Source organism: Camelus ferus, chromosome 2 (genome assembly GCF_009834535.1).
Source record: "Camelus ferus isolate YT-003-E chromosome 2, BCGSAC_Cfer_1.0, whole genome shotgun sequence".
Classification (NCBI taxonomy): Eukaryota; Metazoa; Chordata; class Mammalia; order Artiodactyla; family Camelidae; genus Camelus; species Camelus ferus.
In genome coordinates, this window is record NC_045697.1 from 34,433,671 (window position 1) to 34,448,058 (window position 14,388).

Below are 14,388 nucleotides of genomic sequence, written 5' to 3' on the forward strand. Positions count from 1 at the left end.
ATGTTCAAAGGGACTAAACGTGACTAAGCATTCCAGTGACAAGAGCCATCTATCAGTCAAAAGACCACCCGTAAGCGAGGATGTAAGAGAAAGGGGAGACCAAGACCACCACGATTCCTCCTTGAATCAGTGCCTCCTGTTCTTGGACGTACACTCTTCTTTTCCTAAATAAATCTTTTAAAATCCTTTTGCTGCACAATGCTCTGTCTCCCATCTGTAAGTCTTATCTTTCAGATAAGACAAGAATTGGGGTCTTTTCTGTTTCCCTTTTGGGCAACAATCCTAAGGCAAAATTCCCCTCCAGCTGTGAACCTGTGAAACCAGACAACCTATATGATTCCAACATAAAATGGTGGGACAGACATGGGATAGACATTCCCATTCCAAAAGGGAGAAACAGGAAAGAAGAAAGGGAGCACAGGTCCCTGCTTGAACACCCACGGTGCTAGATGTGTCCCCACTCATTACCTGCTTCCCTGACTCTCGTGAATGGCTGTAACGTGACCACACGTGGCCATCCCCAAACTCTAGAATAAGCAAAGGTTTTTGATTTAAGGTCTTCATTTCTTTCCCATGGCAACCTACCCATATTATCTTTTCTATTTTTTGTTGACTTTAAAGGACACATAATATGGTAACAAAGTCACTGTGGCTTAACAGCCATCAGGTCATCATAAATCAGTCTCCTGAAATGTATACCCTAAAATCCTTTGTCCAGGGCACATTCATAAACATACAACTACAGCAGAAACAAACTTTCTGCATTTGATTACTTAACAATGAAAACATTGGAAAGTAATTCCAAGGAGGGAATTGTAGAATTCCAGCCCTCCCACTTCCTGAGGGGATAAAATTCTCATTAGTACCTATAAAAGGATGGTTGGCCTTCCCATAAAATTGAAAACTAAAAGCTCTGTTCAATTTATTTAAGCTAGTTATCTATTATGAATCAGGTTTTGAATCTAACACTGAAACAGCAAGATCTGATTAAAAATGGAAACTCTTAAGCCTGACCTTTACAGGCCAGCCAAGAAACAAGCACCACTCAGAGGGTAGGAGTACTCAGATGTATGACGCCAGCGGGCTCAGAGGGGCTTCTGCTCCGAAGCTCTGAGCACCTCCAAGACATGCGCATGAGGTTTTATAGGGTAAAGTACAAGCTTGGGGTATTCGGCCAGTAGGCATGGAACAGGTTTAGCAGCATCATTATCACAAAAGTGGAGGCAGGGAGGCAGCAAACCAACACTAATTGACTTAGATTTACGAGTTAGTCCAGCAGAACTCAGATCAGTATTCCGATACTTAGATTTGTGAGTTATCTTGTTAGCCCAGCCCAGCTTTTCCTTCACACTTTAAACTAAAAGTTACTTTTATAATTGTAAATAGAACTTGATGGTGTTTAGAAAAATGATGGATTTGTTATAGAATAAAAATGGAATGAATTAGCAATCTTGTGTTTTAAAGAACTGAGAATTGAAATGGATTGTGTTTTCTTCCATCTCTGGACCTCTCACAGAATTTCTCAAGTTATAAATAATACGTTCATGTCTTAAGGCAGTTCTAGACAATTGGCTACTTGAGGACAGAGCTTCTGTCTGATCCACCATTAGAATCTACATAGTCAAATTCCAGAGCTTGATACCCAATAAATAGCTATTTATGAGTAAACGATGCTTCTCAGAACATTAACCTAGACTGGCAGAAATTGAGATGTCTCATAAAGCCTGGAAGGTTACATAGGCATCAGAGTGAGTTTACACCGATTAACATAATCAGAAACAAGTATTGTGAGTCTTATCAATTCAAATACCTCATGCAAGTATTAGGTTAATGATGCAGAGCAGCAAAATAGAAGAATAAAATATGTGAACACCAAGAGACAAGGAATGGTTTGCATCAAATGTGAATCAATGCAAAGCTTTTAGCTGCTTGGAAGTCATTACCATACTTGTTTCAGCTACAAGTAAGTGAAAAGGCATATTCTCCAAAGGCACAAGTAACAGCAAACAGATTCCTATTGATGGGTTCTTGATCTCAACACAAAACTGTACAAAGACCAAAAACCTGAGCTAGTCAGCAAACTGAATGATTTAGGCAAAAGAATATATAAAGTGCCAATTTTCTTTCAGAACCAGAGTGTATAGTAAATTATCTAATTTTTTTAACATTTATCTGAGAATTTGGTTTTTAAAAGATCATGTTTTTCCTTGAATTTGATCAGGATTGATTTTGCAACGCTGTTATCAGCACGCTACTGTTTTCTCTTTTTTTGTTTTCTCTACATGGATCAAGGGTATTGGGCTGTTCCTCCTGAAGAGGACACTGTAATAAGGAATCTGGAGAGGAAAGTTTTGAGCCACAAGCCTTTTTGATATGACTGTTTGACTCTCATTTACTATACTAATGTGTTATGGGCACATTAACTTTGGGGTCACATATCACCTGTGGGATATGATGGCAGGATTCATTTTGGAGAGAGGGTCTGGAAGTCTTGCCCAGAAATCTTTGCGAAGGGAAGAATAGGACTGTAGCCAAAGGAGAATGAACCAGGCGCTGTTCCATTACCCCTGTCAAAAGCCTAACTCTGCAAATGATGGCGTTCACTCTCTCTAGGAGGAACTCAATATACCCCAGGGACAGAGTCATCTACAGATGGAATGAAGAGGAAGGAAGGGAGAAAGGGGAGAGAGTGCAAACCTGTATTCTGACTTCCTTTCTCTCTCTCCCAAGAATTGTGTACTTCTTCATTAGAATGCAACCATGCTAACTAAATAAGCAGGCAACAATTATTTAAATGCTTCACTTATTCTTGCTTAGATGTTGATCATAGCCAGAGCCCATGGCTGAATCTCACAACTGTTCTTTAAGCCCAGAAAATATGAGTTAGTATATGGAGAGCTCAACTGACTGGACTTGAATCCTGAAGTCTAGCAGAGCACACAAGGGATGATGTCCAGGGTCATGACTACAGCAACTTTCGGAGTAGCAAATTCCTAATGAAGTAGCAGGACTCTCCTAGGCACAAAAAAATCCCTAAACAAAACAAGAAAAACCCCACTATTTTCCTCTAGAGTATGTATCCTTAATCATAATCTGAAGACCACAACAGGCCCAGACATAAAATTTCTGCTGTCTTTTGTCGACTGAAATAAATAAAAGTTAAGAGTTATGTTTTATTTGGCAGGAGGACTCAAGCCTGGATGACAGCCTCTCAGATTGCTCTGAGAGACTGCTCCGAAAAGGTAGGGGAGGAGCTAGGACATACAGGAGCTTTACAACAAAGACCAGGTAGTTGGAACATTATAAGATTACTTGTTATCTAAAGAAAACCAGGCACCTCAGGTTAAAGAATGTAGTGCTTTTCTATGTATGGTAGGAAGCAAACATTTGGGCTCACTGAATTCATTCCTTTGACAAGCACCTAGCTATCTCAGGCCAGTATCCTGTCCTTTCTTATTCTGAGTCCGCTCAGAGTGCACCATTGTGAGTGGCTGCAGAGGCTGGGCTGCAGGTCTGTCCGCACTGTGGGGTGGCGGCAGCCGCTGATGACTTGATTTCAGCATTCTTTGTTTACTGATATGGTTGCAGTATTTTCGTTCACACTATGAAGAAATTGTATGGGAGAAAAACAGCATCTCTACTTCCATTAACCCACAATTGAAACTAAATTATCAATGTAGGCAACAATCATAAAAACAAATTAGAAATCATAGCTATTTTCATATCAACATAGTTATTGCAGGCATTTCAAAATATGATCTATGCTCATCCATGTTATAAAATTACAGTTATTGATCTACTGCAGGATATCATTTAATGTGCTGATAAACAAACATATATATTATTATATCATGAATTTATATTTCTAGTATTTTGATTACTGAATCTTAATAAAATTGCCTTTATGACTCTGTATAATTTCTTTTAAGCATCAAAGTATCATTCTGAGAAGGCACCTGTAGGCTTCACCAGATTGCCAAAGAAATCCTGGAACAAAGAAGTTAAGAAGTTCTGCTATAAAGCATCACTGCTTTTCCTGCGGCTATGACACAAGCAGTTAGAACTCAGGTACCCTAAAGCAGTATTTCACAAGTTGAAGAACTGTACAGGCTTTTACACAGGAAGAAAGTTATGCAGGTATACATAAAATTAAAGCTAAACGTCTTTACACCTATAGGTCTAACACAACAATAAAATTGACATATATAATATTAACTAATTAAATAGAAATTAAACCACAAAACTAATAAGATTTAATTATATTAACAAATTAATGTTAACAGTGTTCTGCTAAAACCATGAATAAATACAGAGCTAACTCCCGAGGCACAAGTTCTTCCGCGTTTAGGAAGCTTATACTACTGTGTATCCCTAATGAGCAAGTCCGTTTTCGTCTATTTTAACTGCCACAAAGGCATCCTTTGTACTACATCCCAGTACATGCTTTAGGTTTGCAATTGAGAAGAATGCCTACCAAATCTGCCTCTGTTCCTTTCCTGATGGCTGGCAAATATCTAAGAAATACGGCTTAGCAGCTGCTTTATCATAAAACAGAAACTCAAATACGGGCACCAAAATTTCTTACCGGTACTTAGAAGATGGTTTATCCAGGTTATTGAGTAGGCTTACATTAACTATTTCTATTATCATTGAACTGAAAACACATTTAAGAAATTCTTATAGAGAATTCTGGGATTACTCAGAAAACATCTGAGGTCCCCCAGCCCCAGATGGAGAATACTGTCCAAAAAACAACAGAGGAATATAAGCCCTTCACCCACCCACATTTATGCTGTGAACAAAAATCCTGCAATGTGAGTGAAAATACTGCAAACATATCAGTAAACAAAGAATGCTGAAACCAAGTCATCAGCGGCTGCCGAACCCTACAGTGGGGACAGGCCTGCAGCCCAGCCACTCACAGTGGTGCACTCTGAGTGGACTCAGAGTAAGAAAGGACAGGGTACTGGCCCTAGATAGCTAGGTGCTTGTCAAAGGAATGAATTCAATGAGCCCAAATGTTTGCTTCCTCCCATACATAGAAAAGCACTACATTCTTTAACTTGAGATGCCTGATTTTCTTTAGATAACAAGTAATCTTTTAATGTTCCAACTACCTGGTCTTTGTTGTAAAGCTCCTGTATGTCCTAGCTCCTCCCCTACCTCTTTGGAGCAGTCCCTCAGAGCAATCTGAGAGGCTGTCATCCCAGCTCGAGTCCTCCCGCCAAATAAAACATAACTGTTAACTTTTAGGCTACTCATTTATTTCAGTCAACAATGCATATAAGCACAGATTTCCCCTCCAAACTGCACAATAATCTACTGTCAGTAATCTACAGAGGTGAGTACATGACTCCAAGGACAGCACAACTAACTTCTGAAGACTATAATGAAGACACCAGAGTTCCACTCTTGACAGGATTAGAAAATGTGAGGAAAAAAGGAGATGGGACTTTACCTGATTTCAGCTGTCTAATTAGACTCCCTCTCCCAAAATCCTCCCTTGGATAGTTGCCTGATGAATAGTAATCCAGGTTAAACTGCAGGACTTGCTCTGACCCTCTTAACTTCATGTTTTTGCAGAACTCACTTTCAAACTATTAGAAATACCCTGTTAAAAACAGAAAACTAGAAAGAGAATAATCAGGGTTTTTGATTGGTGTGCAAGCTTTTTTACACACTGCAAATTCTGAGTATGTGTTTAGGGCATTTCAGTACAGAGTTATCAGTGGTAACAAATCACCGCTATTTAGACAGTTTCACTGTCATTATCCAAGTCATTTTATCTCTAGAAGAGAAACTATATAGTTAACTGAGGAAAAAAAAAAACTAAACTAAATGTAAGGTGAATGCCCGTTGTTAAGAGAATGGTGGAAATAAATTATGGTATAATGATAGTATGGAATGCTATTCAGTCACTGTAATAATGAATTAGAGCTAAATCATTGTCTTAGAGATATATACATAAAGTATTCTTGAGTGAGAAAAACATTGTTTTTCTCTCTGTATGTGTGAACGAAAATACTGCAATGTGAATGAAAATACTGCAACCATGTTGTGAAGGAAAAACCGGGCTGGTCTGACAAGATAACTCATAAGTCTAGGAATGTGAAGGAGAGGCTGGGCTGGTCTAACAAGGTAACTCACAAATCTAAGTATTGAAATACTGATCTGAGTTCTGCTAGACTAACTTGTAAATCTAAGTTAATTAATGTTGGTTTGCTGTTTATGTTTTTTGCTAGCCAGCTGGATTTTCAAAGATATATATCTGGCTTTGGAATGTTGGTTTGCTGCCTCCCCGCCTCCACTTTTGTGATGATAATGCTGCTAAAGCTGTTCCATGCCTATTGGCCGAATACCCCAAGCTTGTACTTTACCCTATAAACCCTCATGTGCACATCTTGAAGGTGCTCAGAGCTTCGGAGCAGAAGCCCCTCTGAGCCCGCCGGCGTAATACATCTGAGTACTCCTACCCTCCGAGTGGTGCTTGTTTCTTGACTGGCCTGTCGTTTCCGTAACAATATCAGTAAACAAAGAATGCTGATCGGTGCTGTCAGTGTTCTGCGTTTTGGCAGTTTTCTAACAGGTGTGCAGTGGTACCTCGCTGTTTCAGTCTGCATCTCCTTGATGACAGATGCTGTGGAGCATCTTTCCATAAACTTCTTTGGCATCTGGATTCCTTCTTTGATGAGGCGTGTGTTCAGGCATTTTGCTCATTTTTTAATCAGGTTATTCATTCTTCTTGTTGAGTATAAAGAGATTTTGGTATATTCTGGATATCAGCCCTTTATCAGTGCATCCCTGCCCTTCACCTGCAGCACCGGAGCTGTCCTTTGGGTCTCAGTGCAGTGTCAGCTCTTCAAAGATGTCCCCTGTCTTCCTTCAACCTAAATGCAGTCCTTGTATTTTTTGCTTTCATTGACTCATTTTGTACTTTTTAAATAGCAATTCCCATAATTTATAAGTACATTAAAAAAAAAAAAGGCAATGATTGAACACCGCCTCCCCCACCAGGCTGTGTGCCCTGTGAGAGCAGAGACCCTGTGCCCACGCACAGTGTCCCATGACAGCACATGGCAGATGTCCGTGTAAATGTGTGTAATGTGGGGCCAAACCTGATGAGCAGCTGTGATGACATGTGCTGGTGACCATTTATTGAATAGAGTTTTTCTTGATCTTAATTATTAAACCACATGAATGAAACATGTTTCTTTCGAAAAATAAAACAACAAAGCACAAAAAACAACAACAACAACAACAACAAAGAATGCTGAAACCAAGTCATCAGCGGCTGCCGCCACCCCACAGTGCGGACAGACCTGCAGCCCAGCCTCTGCAGCCACTCACAATGGTGCCCTCTGTGCGGACTCAGAATAAGAAAGGACAAAATAATGGCCCTAGATAGCTAGGTGCTTGTCAAAGGAATGAATTCAGTGAGCCCAAATGTTTGCTTCCTACCATACACAGAAAAGCACTACATTCTTTAACTTGAGTGTGCCCTGGTTTTCTTTAGATAACAAGTAATCTTATAATGTTCCAACTACCTGGTCTTTGTTGTAAAGCTCCTATATGTCCTAGCTCCTCCCCTACGTCTTTGGAGCAGTCTCTCAGAGCCATCTGAGAGGCTGTCATCCTGGCTCGAGTCCTCCTGCCAAATAAAACATAACTCTTAACTTTTAGGCTGCACATTTATTTCAGTCGACATATGTAATAAATGTGATCTCATTTTTTGAAAAACAAAAATGACAAAAATACCTCTATGTATATGTTATTCTATATACATGTATGTGTAGATACATTTATGTATGATTGTACAGGCATGGAGAAAACTATAAAATCATACACACTAGGTTGTTAACATGGGTTAACTGTAGGCAGAAATAAGATAAAATGATGCAAAAGGATAAAGAAATGAAGTAATTTTTGCAAAAAAGTGGGGGGTAAGGCTTCCATTTCAAAATAATATATAATATAATCATATGTGTTCATCATAAAAAGAAGAAAAATCAATTCCCAAAGTTGGAGGAAATGAAAAAGAAGCAAGAGAATAGATAAGGAAAATAAAAGTGATTGAAGAGTAGGAAACACTTTCAGAATGGTACAGTAAGATCTTCCAAAAGTCTGTTCTTCCATAAAAGCAGTAAAAACACTGGGGAAAAAAATATCAAAATCAGATTTTTCAGAACTTTGGAACTTAACCAAAAGCTTGCATCAAATAGAGGAATATTTGTTCAAGAAAAATGGCTGAATCACTGAGAACTATGAGTTTTGTAGCATTTTCACCTGCCCTATTCCCAGCACCCTCTCTCAGTTCTGCAGGAGCCTTGAAAACCAATGACCTTGCAACCATAACTATGAAAAACAGCAAACTAGGAGGCAATGGAAGGGAAGAATGAGTTTGAAGCTCCTTAAAAAACCATTCACAGAGAATTGTAATTCAACTTGTATGGAAACTCACTGGAAAGCTTCCATTCTCCACACTTGGCTTTATTTGATCTGACTCAGAGCTTTCTAATGCAAACAGTTTTATCCCCAGGGCACTTGCTGAAAACAATCTGCGGCAATTGTTTAACATAGTTACCCGAGGCAAGGATATCTGCTGGATATAAGAGGTGAACAAAAACTTAATAAAAGCTAGAGGATGAAATGTCTGAAGGGGCCTTTGAAAACCTCTGACATATTCTCTGGGATCTAGAGGGCCATAGGTGAGCCCATATCCAAGAAAGGTAAGTCACAAAAGCCACATATTTATTGTATGATGCCTTTTATATGAGGTGTACAGAATACACAAATCCATAGAGACGGAAGGTAATTAATTCTGGACACAAGCTAAGGGAGAGGGGAAATGAGGAATATTGGATATAGCATTTCTTTTTGCAGTGATAAAAATGTTCTAAAATGAGATAGTAGTAATAGTTGCATAACTCTGTGAAAACGTTTTTAAAATACTGAATAACACATATTAGAGGTTAAATTTTATGGTATGTTGATTATATATCAAAAAGTTGTTTTTGTTTTAATGTGAATGAGAGGTATGATGCATTTTCATCTGATATAGAAGATTTAAGAGCTGGTCATCAAAGAGCACAATGGGAGAACAGAACACTTTCAGCCTTCAGCACATTACCCCACTCTCTTGTTTTAATTCCTGATTAGAATTTCTAGGTTATTTTATTTTGTGCTGTATTATTTTTAACCCAAAGGCTCTTGGTTGGTCAAAGATTTTTCCTCTTTCCTTAAAATTCAGTTTATGCTTAAATATTTATAAAATATGTAAGAAAGAACAGGTGAAAATAAAAATCCAAATACAAAATGCAACCTAGAAAAATCGTTTGCTGAAATATAGCATGAAAGCTATCTATGGACCTCTTCCCTTTCCATATTACATACTACAACTGGTTTTCAAGATGCAACTAATGAAACTCCAGATGTAACAGACATCACATAAAACTTATTTCACATTTATGAAGCCCAGCTCTGCCACACAGTGTAATATGGGAGAGATTCTGGTTAAAACTTTACAAACTGCAGTTTTCTATGCTTTGGCATGATATTAAGGACCCCCAGGAGGAAACATCTTAAGGAAAGGCTATTTCCTGGTACCTTTTGCCAGGAGTTCTCCCCCTTGGTTTTCTACCTAGGATACTGGCTAGGACAGAATGTCTCACTACTGTATTTTTGGATTGAAGTGGACTCATAATTTTTACATATGCCAGAAGTTTAAAATTACATTTTAATTATAGAATAATAATTTTAAAGGAATAAAAGCAAACTCTCTGCTAGGTATTAGTATAGATGCAACACATTAAATAATACTTTAAGTAAAATTGGTTAAAATAAATATCAAGTGCAGAAATGTAATTAGACATCATCAATAAAGTGATCAGATATAAAATTTTTGAAATGACTATAGTTCATTTGTTTATTCAGCAAACATTTTATTAAGCACTGGCCATAAAGCAGGAAACAAAACAGATTACCCTCTCTACTCTTCTGAAGCTTAAAATTTGCTCAGAAATGCTCTCGCTACTTCAAAGAAAGCAATTAAATAAAGAATCATGAAATATTTGAAAGGGCACTGATCTAGGAGTCCCAAGATCTGAATCCCAATTCCATGTCTACTGATTAGTAAACAAGTGATATTGGATATGTCACCTTAATTTCTTCCAAGCTTTAATTTTATATCTTGAAAAATAGTGCATATTACCTGTCCTGCACACCTCAACAGCTAATCATAAGGACCACGGAGAAAATATTCAAAAATACCCTGAATCCAAAGCTCTATATTCACCGGGTAGCAATATTGCTGAAATGCATGAAAAATTATCAAATGCCTTATAGTAAGTAATTTTAGTTCATACAGACAGTCTACTGAAGGTCTGTGTGGTCAGACAGTAAAGCTCAAGGCTAACTGTCAAGGACATTAAAAGCACAGAATGACACATATTCAAAGGTTCTGACCTTTCTCCATTTAATCATTCTAACTTCCCCTGGATTTCCTTTACACGTCAAATTGCATTCATATTCTCAAGCAATGTTCCAGCCACAGGAAGAGAAAATGAGTCAAACAGACTTCCACCAAACTTTCAAACTGAGCAATAAGTACCATATGTGTCTTTACTCTTCAGAGTATGTGTTTGTCACCTCTGTTTGAATCTTAACAAATGACAGAACTTTCAAAATAGAGACAAGTTCAGTTTGCAAAAGAAAATAACAGTCGCCGTAATTGCAACCACAGTAACTAAACTGAGCTTTTGCTTAAATTACTTCTGTTGAAAAACATAGTCCTTAGGAATATGAAGTGCTTAAGATATGGCCAAAATATTAAAAAACTTCAAAATTAAACTCACGAGAGTTAATTTAATTTAAATAAATTTCACTTGGCATAATACGAGTTCGTACTACCACTGGCAGGTAATGAATATGAATCTGTCTTTATCACTGGTGAACACCAAGCATAAGAAACAGTTAACATCTATCAGTGCTCAGTGAACAATGGAATCCAAACATGCTAACTCTTTGGGGCTAGAGCAACAGAATAACCCTGCTTTTCTTCAGACACTGGCAAACATATACCGTGATAGCTCAGAGTCAGCTTAATCCTTCCTTTCCTGGCTCAGAATGAAAATAAATATGCTGTCCCAGACCTAAAATGTGATTTCCCCTCATGGGTTTTCACGGAATAGGGAGGAACAAACAAGAAAGTGATCATGGATGAATGGGCTTTGTATAATTTTCAATCATATATCCTTGTTTTAGGAGGCAGAAAAAGACAAGACAACTACAGAGAAAGTTCTTAGAGTGGCTGTGCTCTGATGATGATTTATCTGCAATCACTGGGTCACTTTCCACACTAATGGACTCCCACCAGCATTCTAGAAGTTTAGTAAATTGACAAAAAAATCAGAGGGATATTGAGGGATAGAGTCACATTCAGGAGCATATCATCTGCCACTATCCAACTGGCCCCATTTCCACACTTTCTCTTTTCTCTCTCTCAGCTCATTTTCTGGAATTACTGACAAATTCCTCCATTTGTCTTCAAACAAGTTTTGCACATGCCATTTTCCTCAAGATGTGATTATCTGTCAATTATCAACAGGTAAAATAAATTGCATAGCCAGTAAAAGAGGGAGAAGAGAAAGAACATATAGACATGTCAAAAACAAATAGGGGGATAGCTCCTGTTAAACCACTAGGTATTCTGTTATAGAATTGCATGCCAGGTATTCTTGCTATAAAGCATCTTTGCTGCAAACATTTTTGCCACATGACTAATGGAATGCAAGACAATTTTGCAATGAAAGATAAACCGGTTAATAGTTTTTGGTTTGACAGTTTGGTTTCAACTGGTTGAAATCTGTTAGCATTCATTCCAGTTAGAAACATATTGATCACTTTATTGAGCTGACGGATGACAATGGTTTGCCATTAGTTGGTTTCTTGTTTTTTTTTTTTTTTTAATATATATATATTTATTGAAGTACATAGTCAGCTAAAATGTGTCAATCTCTGGTGTACAGCATAATGTCCCAGGCATACATATACATACATATATTTGTTTTCATATTCTTTTTCATTAAAGGTTATTACAAGATATTAAATAGAGATCCCTGTGCTATATAGAAAAAAATGTTCTTTTATCTGTTTTTATATGTAGTAGTTAATATTTGCAAATCTCCAACTCTCAGATTTATCCCTTCCTACCCCCGTCCCCCCTAGTAACCATAAGATTGTTCACAATGTCTGTGAGGCTATTTCTGTTTTGTAGATGAGTTCATTAGTGTCTTCTTTCTTTTTTTAGATTCCACACGTAAGTGATATCACATGGTATTTTCCTTTCTCTTTCTGGCTTATTTCATTTAGAATGACGATCTCCAGGTCCATCCATGTTGCTGCAAATGGCATTATTTTATTCTGTTTTATGGCTGTGAAGTATTCCATTGTATAAATATACCACAACTTCTTTATCCAGTCATCTGTCAATGGACATATAGGTTGTTTCCATGTCTTGGCTATTGTATATAGTGCTGCTATGAACACTGGGGTGCTTTATCTTTTCGAATTTGAGTTCCCTTAGGATATATGCCCAGGAGGTAGACTGCTGGATCATGTGGTTAAGTCTGTTTTTTAAGAAATCTCCATACTGTTTTCCATAATGGTTGCACCAAACTACATTCCCACTAACAGTGTAGGAGGGTTCCCTTTTCTCCACACCCTCTCCAGCATTTATCATTTGTAGACTTTTTCATCATGGACATTCTGACTGGTGTGAGGTGATACCTCACTGCAGTTTTGATTTGCATTTCTCTGATAATTAGCAATATTGAGCATTTTTTCACATGCCTATTGGCCATTTGTATGTCTTCATCAGAGAATTGCTTGTTTAGGTCTTCTCCCCATTTTTGGACTGGGGTGTTTGTTTTTTTTCTTATTAAGTTGTATGAGCTGTTTATATATTATGGAAATTAAACCTTTGTCAGTCGCATCATTTGTAAATATTTTCTCCCATTCCATAGGTTGTCATTTTGTTTTGCTTATAGTTTCCTTTGCTATGCAAAAGCTTGTAAGTTTAACTAGGTCCCATTTGTTTATTTTTGCTTTTATTTCTATTGCCTGGGTAGACTGCACTCAGAGAACACTGCTAAGATCTATGTCAGAGAATGTTTTGCCTATGTTTTCTTCTAGAAGGTTTATAGTGTCATGTCTTGTATTTAAGTTTTTAAGCCATTTTGAGTTTATTTTTGTGTATGGTGTGAGGGAGTGTTCTAACTTCACTGACTTACAGGCTGCTTCCAGTTTTCCCAACACCACTTGCTGAAGAGACTGTCTTTTCTCCATTGTATATTCTTGCCTCCGTTGTCTAAGATTAATTGACCGTAGGTCTGTGGGTTTATTTCTGGGCTCTCTATTCTGTTCCATTGATCCATATGTCTGTTTTTGTGCCAATACCACAATGTTTTGATTACTGTAGCTCTGTAGGATTGTCTGAAGTCTGGGAGGGTTATTCCTGCAGCTTCATTCTTTTTCTTCAGTATTGCTTTGGCAGTTCTAGGTCTTTTGTGATTCCATGTAAATTTACAGATTATTTGTTCTAGTTCTGTGAAAAATGTCATGGGTAATTTGATAGGGATCATATCAAGTCTGTAGATTGCCTTGAGCAGTATGGCCATGTGACAATATGCCAAAAACAAACAACAGTGTAGAATAAGTTTTCACAATGCAATACAAAACTCAGTTACAAATATGCATCCTAATATTTGAAAACTGATACCTCTCTTAATGAAGGAAAAAAATTATAGCAAAAAAGAATAAGTGTGATGCCAAATGAGAAGATAAATCAATAAGTTTTTTAAAAAGTGTATAAAAATACTATAAACAAAAGACTAGGAAGACAAGGTACAACCACAAAATAAAATCAGTTCCTTGTGCAGTATTGCCATGAATCTACATGCATTTTAGATGCATTCAAACATGTTGTATTTAGCAATAAAGTCTTTTTTAAACTGTTATTCATTTCATGTGTTTCATTATGTTTTTTTAAATGTCCCTCTTATTTTTCATTGTTTTATCTCTTATGGCAAAACTGCCTTACAGCCAGTTAATTACGCAGCAAAAATGCTAGCAGCAAAGATGTCTAAGGCAAAGATGTTCACAGTGAATGGACATAGAATTGGGATACCTGCCAAAAGGCACCAATAACAAAATAAGCAACTTAATTTACTTATTAATTTAACCATCTCAAAACAAGTAACTTAAACCTTAAAAAGAGAAGCACAAACTTTCAGAGGTGAACCACCACAAAATCAACACTATTATATTGGAGCAAGCAGCATAAATTTTTATGCCTCAGAAACGTTGAATGGCATTGGCACACTTTTATTTCTT

General features: G+C 37.4%; 1 protein-coding gene across 8 annotated transcripts in view; it reads right to left on the minus strand.

The window, feature by feature from the left end:
* Positions 1-14,388, minus strand: part of CORIN (corin, serine peptidase) — a 222,881-nt gene that overhangs the window by 161,979 nt on the left and 46,514 nt on the right. The window lies entirely within an intron of this gene.